We start from the raw sequence: 17,044 nt of genomic DNA on the forward strand, positions 1-17,044 counted from the left end.
CCTGGACTCTGAACTCTGAAATTCAGCTTTTCAATATCATTTAGTTCCTATTTAAGATGCTTCTTAAAAATTACCTCTTTTGGCCATCTGACCCAATATTTCTATTTAATTTTATTAAATGCCACATTTTATTCAAGAAACTCTTTGTATGAAGTGCTTCGGGATGTTTTACTCTGTTAAAGGGGTGTATGAATGCAACTTGGAAGGAAACAGTTGTTATTGCACAACAAGTTGTAAATCAATGACTAGAGGATTGAAGTGAATGGGATTTGATATGCATTAGCATATGAGCAGCAGAGTTTTGGATAATCTCAAGTTAATGGAGTGGAAGGTGAGGGTTTCAGCAACAAATCAGCTGAAGGAGGGGCAGAGTTGGACATTGTTAATGAGGTGTAAATAGGGGCTGTACTGATGTGGAAGATATATACTATCAAACACTAACACAAGAATGTTTTGTAGAATTGCTTCAGAAAAGAAGTGCAGAAGTCTGCAGAAAACACTTTACCAAATATTTGCCTTACTTGAAAGTGGAGGGTGTTTCTTAGCCATAACAACCCAACATTTCACCAGCAAACACTGCATTTTGAAAGGACAAGAATAATTTTCAGAGTTTTAGATGGCAAAGTAACCACCCTGACTAAAAGGAAGGGTCCACATACAATCTCCTATAATTATTTTTCATACCCTGCTATATATCACAGTTTCTTTTCATTAATTCACAGGATGGCAGCATCGATGGCTAGGCCAGCATTTATTGCCCCTTCCCCCTACCAATTGCCCTTAGGGCACTTCAGAGTTAATAACATTGCTGTGGGTCTGGAGTCACATGTAGGCCTGACCAGGTAAGGACAGCAGATATCCTTTCTTAAAAGACATTAGTGAGCCAGATGAATTTTTACGACAATTTACAGTGGTTACGTGGTTGCCATGAGGCCAGACCTCTATCCCAGATTTTATTGAATTCAAATTTCAACATCTGTTATGGTGGGCATCTAAACCATGTCACAGAATATTAGCCTGGAGTTCTGGAATGCTAATCCGGTGACATTACCACTCCATCACTGCCTACCCCACCATGAGAAATAACATGATCAAATCCTGCACTAATGTCTTAAGCTAATGACGGAAAAATAAACTACGTTCAACATTATCATCTTATAAAATTACCAATTTTTTAAAAAATCAGTCTGTTTGTAGTTTTTTTTCAATTTGCATGAAAGCTGATTTCACTTTATTGGTCAATATTGATTATTACAGTCATGATTAATACAACGTTTACATCCATTATGGAACATAAGCTGGACTCTGGAAAATTAAGTGATGATTATAAATTTTTCAAGGTATCTGGGAGAACAGATAAGAGAAATTACTTCCACTGGTTAAATAGTCTGGGATAAGGGAACAGATGGGTTAAATATGAGAGCCAAACCTTTCAAGAATGAAATTAAAAAACATTTCTTAAAAGATAGAATCTTGAAAAACACTTCTGCAAATGGCAACTGATCATTTTAAAACTGTGATTGATAGATCTTTGTTTATTGAAAATGTTTTTTTCATTCATGGAATATAAGTGTCAGTGGCTGGGCCAGCATTTACTGCCCATTTTTACTTGCCTTTGAGAAGGTGGTAGTGAGCTGCCATCTTGAACCAGCCCCACATGGCTGCATACTCAGCCCTTATACATTAAGAACTGTGTGGCCAAATTCCGCCCCGACTCCAGTTACAAGTTTGTTGACCACATCAGCATAAGTTGGATCTTAAATAACGATGAGACAGAATACAGGAAAGAGATTGACTGCTTAGTTGCATGGTTTAAGATAACAATCTCTACATCAACATCAGCAAATCAAAGGAGCTGGTCAATGTATTCAGGAGTGGAGCCTGCATGGTGCTGAGGTGGAGATAGTCGAGAGTGTCAGGTTCCTGGGAGTGATGCTCACCAACAATCTGTCGTGGTCCACCCACATTGACATGACAGTCAAGAAGGCACAACTGGGACAACAGTCAACTGGGACAACACATCTATCCTGGGACAGGCTAAGCAAAGACATGCCAGAGAATTCCTAGAGGCCTGGCATTCCAACCACAACGCCATAAACAAACACATAGATCTCGATACCATCTATCAACCCCTCGGAAAATGAACAGGAAATGACATCACCACAAACCCCAGGAACCCCATCCAGGACAAACATATAAATAGAAAGCAGGAGACAACAGCTTTGCTTCACTTGGAGGTCGCCACTGATGATGTTACCTAGCCAGATAATAGAACGTCTGGATATCAAACCTACAGCTCAGTGAGCAAACCTACACCCTAAATCTCTCCACCTTGTTCTGTCGGGCAGAGAATGTAAAAGTTGGAATGCACATACAAAGAGATTCTCGAACAGCTTCTTCCCAGCTGTTATCAGGCTTTTGAATGGACCTCACAAATGCTAATTCTGATTTCTCTCTGCACGTTCCCTGCCATCTTCTCTGTCTTCTGCACTCTGTTCTACTATCCTGGTGCACTTACTGTATCTCAGTACATGTGTCACTAATAAATCAAACTTAAACTTGAACCACTGCAACGCATTTTGGGTAGGTAGACCCACAATGCCATTAGGAATGGAGTTCCAGGAATTAGACCCAGTGACACTGAAGAAGTCAGTGGAGTTCTATAATTGGATATCTGAGTCAGGATGGTGAGTAATTTGAAAAAGAACTTAAAAGTGGTGATGTTCCCATGCATCTGTGTTCTTTGATCTTCTAAATGGTAGTGGTCATGGCTTTGGAAGGTGCTGTGTAAGGAATTTCTACATCGAATTTTAGGATAAATATATGTACAAAGGCAGGTATATAGAGTTAGGTCACACATTAGCCATGATTATATTGCAGGCAAAAGAGGCTCAAGGGGCCAAAAGGCACACTCCTGTACCCTATGCTCCTAACAGAAGGTATGAATGCATAATGGCAGTGGGAATGTTTGCTGCAGGCCACAGGAAAGCACTTGAGGTGCTAAAGGCAAGTGACAAGAGAATGTGAAGATTTTGTGCTAATTGCTTCAGCCTACACAAAACTCTGCATTGCAGTCATAAATATCTTTAGAAATACTTGAAAATTAGGAGAGACTTGCAAAATATTTGTGGTCAAATGAGTTTATTACAACAATACTTATTTAATTACAGGGTTTATATTTATTCTTTCATCAAACAATTTTACAGAATCAAAACACTCCTTTCGATAAAGCTATCCATTTGTAAAGGCAGGACTCAGAATATACATGCAAACTGTGTCACGTGTCTGGATTCCTTAATAGTTCTACAAATGAAACATCTAATTAGAAGCTGTTTTCTCCTGACTTGAAAAAGCAGCTTTATAACTGACATGTTAATTATTATTTAAGGAATCATTGTGTTGTTTGCTCTGCCTAAAGGCAAGTTAGGGGCTCATTTTCTGCTGATGCATCATCCTTAGGTTTTTCTTGTGTCAGTTCTTGTTTGCACTTGTTTGCCATTGCCTTTCCTTTGAAAAGCAAAACATGTTAGGTTTGAAGTTTACCTTGGCCAGAAATGGAATCAAACTTGCATTGTTGGCATTATTCTGAACCACCCATAGACATCCAGCCAACTGAGCCAGCTCAACACATACTCACTCACATCACCATCCTCAGTTTGAGAAAGAAAAGCCTGTTATCATTTTAGCAGCTAAATTTGAAGAAAGCAACTTCTTTACTGCCAAATCACAGTCCATGACAAAATCTTTGGTCAGGATTAAAGTTTCATAGCAACATTCTAATGGTACCCTCCTTGAATTTAAATTTGTACTGTGGCTTGCTCATTCAGTTATGGAAACCCTGGGAAGCATAGATTATAATGCTTTCTGTGTATAAAAACAGCATTTTTAAAAATTCACAGCAGTTTCTCTAAAACATTTCCATTAAAATCTAGTGAACTTTAATTTTTAGCACAAAAGGTAGCTTTAAGGTTATAAATTGTATTGAATAATTGTCCCCGCCATTTTGCTGTACTTTACCCATTGCCCTTGCTGCTTTCGCTGTTTTGTACATAAGTAATCCTTTTTTTCTGGCTTTTCACAGATTTATGCCTCATTTTCAGGTGTACGTACACCTTTTTCACTCTTCATTGAACTAGTGTTAATCTCCTGTTTTGACAGGAATGGTAGAATGGGGATATGGTGGGCCATGAGGGGTTGCAGATTGTGCTGGTGTACAATTCTGCTGCAGCTAATGACCCACTAACCTCATCAATGCCCAGTCTTGAGTTGCTACATCGATTCAAAAACCAATGTCACACCGTGATCGGAGTCGGTTCGATTAGTTGGCTGGATGGCTGGTTTGCGATCCATATTGAAACCAACAGTATGGGTTCAATTTCTGTACTGGCTGAGGTGACCATGAAGGTCCCACCTTCTCAACCTTGCCCCTGACCTGAGCCATGGTGACCTTCAGTTAAATTCACCTCTCCATCTCTAGTGAGAGAGCACCCTTTTGGTCCTCTAGACTATGATGACATTATCTAGTGCCACAGAGCATGGTGAAAAGTATCTTCAATGTGAAGATGGGACTTTATCTTCACAAGGACTGTGTAGTGGTCACTTCTACAATACTATCATGCACAGATGTACCTGCAGCACGTAGATTAGTGAGGATGAGGTCAGCTATGTTTTCCATCTTGATGGTTTCTTTATCACTTGCCACAGACGCAGCATGGCAACTATGAGCTTTAGGATTTAGCTCAGTCTGTAGTGGTGCTGCTGAGCCATTCTTGATAGTGGACATTGAAGATAGTATTCAGGACTCCCTCCTGACTGTTTAACATGATGCAGTCAACTGATGGATCTTTGCTGCTAGTAGACAGGGCATATGCAGAGATGTTGATGATGTTATTTGGGACATGTTTACTAAGGTATGATTTTGTGAGTATGGCTGTATAAGGTTGCTGTTTGATTTGTCTGTCTCAAGGCTTTGGAAACTAGCTTCCAGATGAATAGCAAGGACGATTCTGCAGGACTGTGTGTATCATTGTCTTTTCCACTGCCTAGGTCAGTGTGATCTGGTCCATCTAGTTTAATTATTTTTTGGAGACTTTTTAGTAATTTTAAAAATTGATTGGCTTGCTAGGCCAGAGGGCCATTAAGAATCAACCACATTGCTATCGCAGATAGGCCAGACTAAATAAAGATGGAAGATTTCCTTCCCTAAAGGATATTAGTGACTCAAATGGATTTTATGACAATTGACAATAGTCAGCGTTGGGCTTTTAATCCCAGATTTTCTTGGGTTAACCTTCACAGCCTCTAGGTCAGAAACTTACAAAGATTCACCACTCAAGTTGTAATGCAATTTTTTAATGTTCTGGCACATCCTTTGCTTCTCCAAATGTGTTACTTTCTAACCGGTAAGCTATAAATTTCTCCAGCCCTACTTGCCTCCATTTTGTGCTTTCCAAACTGGCAAAAGTGTCTACAGATATTGTATTATAAATATATTAGGTACTTGCAAATTGTAGTTGCTACAATCACATTGTGGGAAACAAATGAAATTAACTTGTTCGATGTTTTAACTGCAATCATAGTCATCATGGTGGCTCAATGGTTAGCACTGCTGCCTCACAGCACGAGAGTCCCAGGTTCAATTGCAGCCTTGGGTGACTGTCTGTGTGTTGTTTGCACATTCCCCCTGTGTCTGTGTGGGTTTGCTCTGGTTTCCTCCCACAGTCCAAAGATGTGCAAGTCAGGTGAATTGGCAATGCTAAATTACCCTTGGTGTTAGATGCATTAGTCAGTGGGAAATGGGTCTGGGTGGGTTACTCTTCAGAGGACTAGTTGGGCCGAAGGGCCTGTTTCCACACTGTAGAGAACCTAATCTAATCTAATCATCAAGATATGTAGTACTTAAAGAAGAAACAACTGTGGCATTTTTGCCTGTATATCAATGAACATTTACAAGAGTACAAATTTCACAAGGCAATTTCCATTATACACTTATACTTGGGATTTATAAAAGGAAGTGTTCATATGAAAGAAAGTGTGATTAAAAAGAAAGACTTGCATTTATATAACAATTTTCACAATGACTGGATGTCTCAAAGTGATTTAAAGCCAATTTAGTATTATTGAAGTGTAATCATTATTACAATATTGGAATGGCTGCAGTCAGTTTTCAAACAGCAAACTCCCGCAAGCAGCAATGTGATAATGATAATAATCTGTTTTTTGAGTAATATTGATTGAGGTGTACATATTGGCCTGGACACCAAAGATATTCCCTGCTCTTCTTTGAAACAGCAACGTGGGATCTTTTGCATTCACCTGAACAAGAAGTTAGAGACTTAATTTTACATCTCACCTGAGACAGCATCTCCAACCATGCTGAACGTCTTCATTCAGCATTGTTCTTTGTATTCCTGGTTCTGATTGAGATTTAAACCAAAAACCTTATATTGCCAACTGAGCTGAAATTACATTTTTGACAACATGATAATTGGAGAAAAGATTGTGGAAATGCTTCGCTACATGTTATTTCAATTAAATATTAATGAGCTATTTTAGGAATTAAACTAGTCCAAAATATAAAATAAAATTTAAATATCACAATAAAGAATCAGGTGTCAGCTTTTAAACTATCAGATACTATTAATAAAAATATGACTTTAAGCCTTCTTAAAAACAAAGCATGTTAGTGAAAACTATTTCCTTTTATTGTCGTTAAACTGAGAATTAAAACCAAGAGGAACATAAACACACGAATAGGCTATTCACCTCCTCAAGTCTGTTCTGACAATGTGTCCTTTCTAAATATCACTCGATATTCAAACCTAAAATAAACTTCTCAATCTCAATTTTGAAGCATCCAATGTTTGCAAGTTGCACAATCTTATGGAGGTGAGTTTTTGCATATTTTCATCAACCATGTGAAAGTGCTTCCTGGGTGGAACCATGTTCTGCTCTTGGGAGTGAAGTGTTTGGCAGGTGGTGCGGTTACTTATCTGGATTGCAAAAATGAAGTTCCTGGTGCAAGGGTGGAACAGTTTAGGGTGTAGGTTTGCTCGCTGAGCTATAGGTTTGATATCCAGACATTTCATTACCTGGCTAGGTAACATAATCAGTGGCGACCTCCAAGTGAAGTGAAGCTGTTGTTTCCTGCTTTCTATTTATATCTTTCTCCTGGATGGGGTTCCTGGGGTTTGTAGTGATGTCATTTCCTGTTCAGTTTCTGAGGGGTTGATAGATGGCATCTAGATCTATGGGTTTGTTTATGACGTGGAACAGTTTTAAGTTGTTGGATAATTCACGGCAAGTCAAACTCGCCAATGGCAAGTGTGAAGAAGTATTTTTGTCTGTAACTATATATCATGCATGGTTATTAAAAGGCAATCCCACCAGAATTAGGCACAGCTTTCCAATTAACTTCTTTGTGAGAGAGGAATACATGATTTCAATTGGTCCGGCAGCATTTATGGAGAGCAATCAGAGTTAAGATAGGTAGGGACAGAGCCCAAAGAGAGAAGACAGTTGGACAGACAAAGGATTGATCATGATCTGGCTGGAAGTGTGAATAGTTGTTAATGAAAGATTGTTAGTGGCTAACAATGGTGTGTGTAATGACAGCATATTTGATAAGGTATCCTAACTTGACTCGGTCTTTTCTCCCCAGTCCAGTCCCTGCCACTTACATTTGTAATTCCTCTCTCACTTTACGCCAGTTTCAGAATTTCCAGTTTGCAGGCTCCAGCCTCCTCCTGTTTACCATGGACATGCAATCTCTTTACACCTCCATCCCCCACCAGGATGGTCTTAGGGCTCTCCGCTTCTTCCTGGAGCAAAGGTCTGAACTATCCCATCCACCACCACCCTCCTCTGCTTGGGCGAGCTCATCCTCACCTTGAACAACTTCTCTTTTAACTCCTCTCATTTTCTTGAGGTCAGGGGGTGGCCATGGGTACCCACTTGGGCTCTAGTTATGCCTATCTCTTTGTGGGGTACATGGAACATTCCTTGTTCCAGTTCTATTCCACCCTATACCTACAACTCTTTCTCTGATATATTGATGATATAAATTCCCTCCCTCATCCAGAATTAGAAAAGTTCATTTCCAATTTCCACTCCACCCTCAAGTTCAACTGGTTTATCTCTGACTCCTCCCTTCCTCTAGCTCTGTATTTCCCATTTCTGAAGATAAACTGGCCACTAATATCTATTATAAACCCACAAACTCTCACAGTTAGCTGGACAATACATCCTCGCACCCTGCTTCCATTCTCCCAGTTCCTCCATCTCTGTTACATATGTTGTGACAAGATCAACTTATACAAGGGAGCCTCCAAAATGTCCACCTTCTTCCTAAATCAAGGGTTCGCCAGCACCATTGTTAACAGGTCCTTCAACCATCTCCACACTTGCCCCCCTCACCTCATTTCTTCCCTCCTACAACAGCAATAGGGTTCCCCTTGTCCTTACCTACCATCTCCAGGAGATCATCAACCAGCATTTCCACCATCTCCAGCGACTTGCCACCACTAGACACATTCGCCTTCCCACCCTTGTCTGCTTTCTACAAGGCCCATTCCCTCCGGGACACATTGGTCCATTCTTCTTTCACTCCCAACAACTTTTCACAACCCCATGGTACCTTTCCCTGTGACTACAGAAGGTGTAACACCTGTCCATTTACCTCCTCCCTCCTCAGTATCCAAGATCCCAAACATACCTTCCAGATGAAGCAACACTTTATCCACATCTCACACAATCTAGTCTACTGCATTTGCTGCTCAAAATGTGGTCTTCGCTACACTGGGGAAATGAAGTGTAGATTGGGTGATTGAATTGCAAACCATTTACATTCTGTCTGCAAAAAAGACCCTGAGCTTCCAGTTGCCTGCCACTGTAACACCACCCTGTCCCCTGGCCAACATCTCTGTCTCAGGCTTGCTGCGGTGTTCCAGCGAAGCTCAGTGCAAGCTGGAAGAACAACACCTCATTTTCCACTTGGGGACCCTGCAGCCCTCCCAAGTCAATATTGAGTTCAATAATTTTAGGGCCTGAACTCTCCCATACCCTAACCCCCAACCCCACACACCAGGCCTTGTTATCACACAGTTTGCCATTACACAATATCTATTGTTAAAAATCACACAACACCAGGTTATACTCCAACAGGTTTACTTGGAAGCACTAGCTTTCAGAGGGCTGCTCCTTCATCAGGTGATTGTGAAGTATAATATTGTAAGACACAGAATTTATAGCAAAATTTTACATTGTGATATAATTGAAATTATATATTGAAAAAGACCTGGATTGTTTGTTAAGTCTCCCAGTCGGAGAACACTTCAGTGGTCCAGGACATTCGCCCTCGAACTTTTGGGTGACCATCCTCCAAGGCGGACTTCAGGACAGGCAACAATGAAAAGTAGCTGAGCAAAGGCTGATAGCCAGGTTATTACCCATGAGGGTGGCCTCAACCGGGACCTTGGGTTCATGTCACATGACAGGTGACCCCACTGCACGACACACACACACACAAACTCTCTCTCATACGTTCACACATACACTCCCACACTCACACCCACACATGCACCCTCTCACAGACTTATATCCCTTTACACTCATGCACATACACATACAAACACTCTCTCAGACACTCATACCCACCCCCCCCCCCACCCCCCAACCCTGCACAGACACGGACACATGCACAAACACACATATAAGGGCATGGTGGCTCAGCGGTTAGCACTGCTGCCTCATAGCACCGGGGACCCAGGTTCGATTCCAGCTCTGGGCGACTGTCTGTAAGGAGTCTGCACATTCTACCCGTGTCTGCATGGGTTTTTTCCGGGTGCTCTGGTTTCCTTCCACAATCCAAAAATGTGCAGGTTAGGTCAATTTGCCATGCTAAATTGTCCACAATGTTAGGTGCATTAGTCAGGTGTAAATATAGGGTAGGAGAATTGGTCTGGGTGGGTTACTCTTCAGAAGGTCGGTGTGGAGTTGTTGTGCCAAATGGCCTATTTCCACACTGTAGGTAATCTAATCTTTTAGGGGTGAATTACATTTTATTTTGCTCAAAACTGCATGAATCCATATAAGATTCTGTAAATCCCTTGTTTAGAAATAGAATCAGTCTCAACATTGGGGTACAGACAGCTTCACACAGGGCACCTTCAACGCATTATCTGGGTCTGACGTGGCACCTATTGTTAAAGTTCACTTGAGAATGAAACTTTTTAAAAGTTCCAGGATTTGCATATAAAAGAACTAAAACCAACATGGTCATTCTAAAAGATGAGAGACTTAACAAACAATCAATTTTTCAATCTATAATTTCAGGTACCATCACATTGTCAACTTTTGCTATAAATTCCGCGTCTTACGATCTTAAACTCCACAACCACCTGATGAAGCAGTACTCCGAAAGCTACTGCTTCCAAATAAACCTGTTCGATTATAACCTGGTGTGTGATTTTTAACTTTCTACACCCCAGTCCAACAATGGCACCTCCAAATCATATCTGTTGTTAGTCACTAACATTCTCCATTAACACCTACTCACTCCTCAAGACAGATTGTTATCCACGCCTTTATCTGTCTAACTGTCTTCTCTCTCTCTGGGCTCTATCCACACCTATCATTTACTCCTTAATCCCTCCTTCCAATCCCATTTTCTCCATATAAACCAACATTTCCCTAGCTACCATCAGTTCTGAAGCGTTAACTCTAATTGCTCTTCACAGATGCTGCCAGACCTGCTGTACTTTTCCAGCAACTTCTGATATTGTTCTGATTTAGAGCTTCTGCATTTCTTGCAGTTTTTACTTGAATTCATGACTTAATGTAAGTGGCCTGCACATTAGTACTTTAGTGTACTTGTTGAAGTTAGAAATGAGTATCCACTGCCTTTTCCTCTCTGGGGAATGTTGATCCATGTTTGTTATCAGGTGGCAGCAGGCAATAGGCATTAGTATGACCTCTCCGAGGGAGGCTGCATTCGAAGGGGCACTCATCTGCTCTGAGATATCTCCAGGTGATGGCTGAACGAAGGTCTAAAAAATCTGATTAAAATGTCAATCTTGCTCAGAGAGCCAAACTGATGCTTCAGTTTTGCAGGAAGTGGATAGATGTTCAAATGCCTTTTAAATATAAAAGCTGAAAGAAGTGCAGATACTGAAAATCAGAAACAAAAACAGAAATTACTGGAAAAGCTCAGCAGATCTGGCATCGTCTGTGGAGAGAAATCAGAATTAATGTCTCGGATCCAGTGACCTTTCTCAGGACTGACGGGGTAGCTAGTAAAAAGTTAGTTTTCTTGCAGAAGTTAGGGTGAGGGGAGAGGGTAAGGAATAAATGATAGGTGGAGAGAGAGCTGAATGAGAGAGAAAAACAATTGGACAGACAAAGGAGTGGATAACAATCAGACTAGGAGAATGAATAGCTAATAACGGGAACTATTACCAGCTAACAATGGGTTGTGGGTAAGAGCAGGCCGTGTGATAACAAGGCCTGGTGTGTGGGAGTTGGAGTACAGACATAGGAGAAGGTGCCTGAAGCCCTAAAATTGGTGAACTCAATATTGACTCCAGAAAGCTACAGAAACCCCAAGCGAAAAACAGAGTGTCCAATGGCTGGGATTATAAATGTTTATCAATGTAAAATATTAAATAGACAATTAAAAATTACCCCCAAATTTTGACAATATCACACCAAGAGCCATTTCATTTACTAACTTTGCTTATCTTCTGTTATCATCACCAAATTGAGTGCAGTCCTCCAGTGCAACTTCATTTCTGTGTAGCTGACGACAAGCGCATCATGCCTTGAAAGTCTTTCAAATACTCAGCTGCCATCTAGTGGAAAAATAAGACAAATTGTTTCAAATACTATTGGTTCTGTTATAGCAAGTGTTTCTTCAGTGCAAGCTGGATTTAACGCGATTGAAGAATATAGACCATTATTTGCAAAACGCAAACTTTCCTCATCTGTATTGACTATAAAATGATTCCAGCCCATTCATTTAAATGGCGCATCTATTGCGCAAATTTCTTATAATGTAAGATTGCACGAGAATTGAACTATCGCATAATATCAGAACCGGCTGTAGTCAAAGTTGACAATTAACAATAAAAATGTCTTTGCTTTTACATAGAATTTGCAGCACAGCAGTAAACCAATCTGGCCTACCTGTTCTGGTCCACCTCTATTTAAATGACCAAGCAGTGAGCTGGAGTTGCCAGGTTACTGCTTTGACTTTCACGTTAGGAATTGTGACTATCTTATTTTTGTTCCAGCATGTGGGAGAAGAGGAACTTATATGTTAATGAGATGAGGTGATGTAATAATGAGGATGTAAATGCATGTAAATAGATCTCTCACTACTCATGAGTGGGAATCTTATCTCATTATTTAACAAAATCCGAAAGAACTGCGAATGCTGTAAATCAGAAACAAAAACAGAGGTTGCTGGAAAAACTCAGCATTTCTAGCAGCATCTGTGAAAAGAAATCTCAGTTGATGTTTCAGATCCAGTGACCCTTCCTCAGAATCCTCCTCAGTTCTGAGGAAAGGTCACCGGACATCTTCACAGATGCTGCCAGACTTGCTGAGCTTTTCCAACAACTTCTGTTTTTGTTTCAGGTCCGGTGACCTTTCCTCAGAACTGAGGAGGATTCTGAGGAAGGGTTGAGAAATGGGACCTTTTGCTCTTCATTATCAAAAAGCTCATCGATAGCTATATCATGCAATTAGTCTAATTTTCTCACTAATGTCCACACATGTGAAGATTCTGCCCAGTGTTTTATGGTATTAAAGCATGTCATGTAGAACATATTGCAAGTACTGGTAATGGAAACACAAACATCCAATTAATGGTAGTTATCCTTCAAACATGGATACAATGCTTTTTGAGGCTGGTACTGAAAAACACACCCATGCAATGAACCTATTAGGTAATGCAAGTATGTTCCCTTGATAGATTATAGATTTTTTTTACAGATTACATTACAGTGTGGAAACAGGCCCAACATGTCCACACCGACCCGCCGAAGCACAACCCACCCATACCCCTCCATTTACCCCTTACCTAACACTACGGGCAATTTAGCATGGCCAATTCACCTGACCTGCACATCTTTAGACTGTGGGAGGAAACCGGAGCACCCGGAGGAAACCCACGCAGACACGGGGAGAACATGCAAACTCCACACAGTCAGTCATGTGAGGCGGGAATTGAACCCGGGTCTCTGGCACTGTGAGGCAACAGTGCTAACCACTGTGCCACCATGCCGCCCACGCGGCTCACCCTAACTGAAAAAAACCTAGTCTTTATATATCTACTGTGCAGCATCTTTATGGAGTTTATTTTATTTTAATATCTATACATGGAATGTGAGTATCACTTGCATTTGTTGTCTATCCTCATTTATTTTGAGAATGTATTGGTACATGCATATTGCTGTTGAGAAGGAGTTCTGGTATTTTTTACACATCTATGATGAAGGAACGATATATTTCCAGATTGGATGTAGTTGATTGAGAACTTGCAGATGATAAACATTTTTTGAATATGTTTCATTACATCTCTCTCTAAATGTCAAACAGGACAGACTAGTGAATAGGAGACATAAGAACAAGTAGAACTGAGCCTCTTGGGTTTTGTGGACTGCATTGCCGAGACTCATGAGCTGTAAGTGGCCCAAAGAGCACAGTTTTTCAAGTATAATTGGACATGCTGAGTAACTAATGCATCGTGATGGTTTTTAATATATTAAGATTGTGCCAAAATATGTCTTAATCAGGATAACAAAATCAGAGATGGAAATATAATTTCTAAAGGAAACTACAGTTTACCAGTCATATGAATTTCTTCAAAGAAAGAACAGAAAAAGTGAAGGATACACAAGGGCAATGAAGTGGATGTGACAGTTATAATTCAAATTAATATTATTACTGGACAAGTTAGAGTAAAATCTGGCTTGATAGATCATATTTTGATTTCATTGTTTTCACTGGAGCATAGGAGGTTGAGCAACGACCTGATAGAAGTTTATAAAATAATTCAGAAGTACAGATAGAGTTGATGGTAGTTGTTTTTTTTCCCCTAATATGGAGAATTTCAAGACTTCAGGGCACAATTTTAAGATGAGAGGAGGGAGATTTAAAAAAGACATGAGGCATTTTTTTTTTACACAGCAGGTGGTTTACATGTGGAATGAACTTCCTGAGGAAATAGTGGATGTGGGTATAATTCCAATGTTTAAAAGACGTTTAGATGGATACATGAATAGGAAAGGTTTGGAGAGATATGCCCAGGAGCAGGCAGGTGGGACTAGTCCAGTTTGGGATTATGTTCAGCATGGACTGGGTGCATTTTCATTTGAATCCTCCCTAAATTGGGCGGCACGGTGGCACAGTGGTTAGCACTGCTGCCTCACAGCGCCAGAGACCTGGGTTCAATTCCCGCCTCAGGCGACTGACTGTGTGGAGTTTGCACGTTCTCCCTGTGTCTGCGTGGGTTTCCTCCGGGTGCTCCGGTTTCCTCCCACAGTCCAAAGATGTGCAGATCAGGTGAATTGGCCATCCTAAATTGTCCGTAGTGTAGGTAAGGGGTAGACGTAGGGGTATGGGTGGGTTGCGCTTCGGCGGGGCGGTGTGGACTTGTTGGGCCGAAGGGCCTGTTTCCACACTGTAAGTAATCTAATCTAATCTAAATTGATCTGATACAAACACTGAATTCCCATGAAAATGCAAAAAAGTAACTCCATGCATTTTAAACATTTCAAAATTGGAGGGTTTTTTCCCAAAAGAAGTAAGGAAATTAGGAGGTGATCTGATGGATCTTGGTAATCTTCGAAATTTTGAAGGATACTACTGAGGAACATAGTGACAGATTGGTTTTCATCCGGCAACAACTATAAATAGAACCAGAGTTTTTTATGCTGTCGACCAAGTCTGTGCCCCTCAGAGCAATCCAGTCAGTCCATTGTGCCATGCTAGTCCTGTACGTTTATTTCTATCCAATGCTCATCCAATCGCCTTTTCAAATCCGTGATCCTCTCTGCTTCTGTTACTTTCAAATTCTAGGGCATTGCCACTCACTGTAGCAAAACAAAATAATCTTCTCGACACCATCTTGCAGCTCTTCCCCAAAACCTTAAATGTGTATTCCTTCTAGGCCTTAAAACACCAGCTAATGGGCATGTTTCTTTCTATGTCTACCTTGTCCAAGTCTGTCATAATTTCGTATACCTCTGCCGAATAACCTCTCAATCTGCTTTTCTCCAACTGCAGTTTCTCCAAACCAATATTGTAGCTATCCATAATTCCTCATACTTGGGAAATATTCTAGGAAAACTCCTCTGCTTCTCCTTCAGGACCCTCACATTCTTCATGAAGTGCAGTGACCAGAACTGGATGTAAGATTCTAGCTGTGACCTAAACAAAGCATTATGACGTGTCAGCATTACTTTCCTACTTTTGTGTTCACTACCTTAAGCCCAGTACTCCATGTGCTTTACTCACCACAATCTCAATAAATTCTGCCACCTCCATAGATCAATGTGCATCCACCCCACCTGATCCTCTATTCTTGCACACTGTTTAGAACTCTGTCAATGACTCAATATAACCTTCTAATATCTTTCTTATCAAAATGTGGGAAGCTAGAGAAGTGATTGCTGGACCTCTTGCTGAGATATTTGTAGTCACAGGTGAGGTGCAGAAGACTGGAGGTTAAGTAAGGTGTTACAACTGCTTAAGAAGGGTGGTAAAGACAAGCCAGGTAACTATACACCAGTGAGCCTGAGGCCGGTGGTGGGCACGTTGTTGGAGGGAGTCCTGAGGGACAGGATGTACATGTATTCAGAAAGGCAAGGACTGATTAGGGAGAGTCAATATGGCTTTGTGCATGGGAAATCATGTCTCACAAATTTGATTGAATTTTTTGAAGAAGTAACAAAGAGGATTGATGAGGGCAGAGCGGTAGATGTGATCTATATGGACTTCAGTAAGGCTTTCGACAAGGTTCCCCATGGGGGACTGGTTAGCAAGGTTAGATCTCACAGAATACAGGGAGAACTAGCCATTTGCATACAGAACTGGCTCAAAGGTAGAAGACAGAGGGTGGTGGTGGAGGGTTGTTTTTCAGACTGCAGGCCTGTGACCAGGAGAGTGCCACAAGGATTGGTGCTGGGTCCTCTACTTTTTGTCATTTACATAACTGATTTGGATGTGAGCATAAGAGGTACAGTTAGGAAGTTTGCAGATGACATCAAAATTGGGGATGTAGTGGACAGCGAAGAAGGTTACCTCAGATTACAACAGGATCTTGATTAGATGGGCCAATGGGCTGAGAAATGGCAGATGGAGTTAAATTCAGAAAAATGCAAGGTGCTGAATTTTTGGAAAACAAATCTTAGCAAGACTTATACACTTAATGGTAAGGTCCTAGGGAGTGTTGCTGAACAAAGAGGCCTTGGAGTGCAGGTTTGTAGCTCCTTGAAAGTAGTCGCAGGTAGATAGGATAGTGAAGAAGGTGTTTGGTATGCTTTCCTTTATTGGTCAGAGTATTGAGTTAAGAAATTGGGAGGTCATGTTCTGGCTGAACAGGACATTGGTTAAGCCACTGTTGGAATATTGTGTGCAATTCTGGTCTCCTTCTTATCAGAAAGATGTCATGAAACTTGAAAGAGTTCAGAGAAGATTTACAAGGATGTTGCCAGGGTTGGAGGATTTGAGCTATAGATGGAGGTTGAACAGGCTGGGGCTGTTTTCCCTGAAACGTCAGAGGCTGAGGGGTGACCTTACAGAGGTTTATAAAATCATGAGGGGCATGGATAGGATAAATAGACAAAGTCTTTTCCCTGCAGTCGGGAGTCCAGAACTAGAGGGCAGAGGCTTAGGGTGAGAGGGGAAAGATATAAAAAAGACCTAAGTGGCAACTTTTTCACACAGAGGGTGGTACATGTATGGAATGAGCTGCCAGAGGAAGTGGTGGAGGCTGGTACAATTGCAACATTTAAGAGACATTTGGATGGGTATATGAATAGGA

General features: G+C 41.0%; 1 long non-coding RNA gene across 3 annotated transcripts in view; it reads right to left on the reverse strand.

Annotated features, from left to right (window-relative positions):
- Positions 1–3,177: 3,177 nt before the first annotated feature.
- LOC140493765 (uncharacterized) overlaps positions 3,178–17,044 on the reverse strand; it is a 145,497-nt gene continuing 131,630 nt past the window's right edge. The window contains exons 4-6 of one of the 3 annotated variants that reach the window (XR_011963762.1): positions 11,727–11,846; positions 6,353–6,416; positions 3,178–3,507 (exon numbers count right to left, since the gene is read on the reverse strand). This is a non-coding gene — a long non-coding RNA (uncharacterized lncRNA). Of the gene's footprint in view, positions 6,417–11,726; positions 11,847–17,044 lie in introns of all 3 variants that reach the window. The other 2 variants (XR_011963761.1, XR_011963760.1) reach the window with 2 other exon arrangements.

Source organism: Chiloscyllium punctatum, chromosome 22 (assembly GCF_047496795.1).
Source record: "Chiloscyllium punctatum isolate Juve2018m chromosome 22, sChiPun1.3, whole genome shotgun sequence".
Taxonomy (NCBI): domain Eukaryota; kingdom Metazoa; phylum Chordata; class Chondrichthyes; order Orectolobiformes; family Hemiscylliidae; genus Chiloscyllium; species Chiloscyllium punctatum.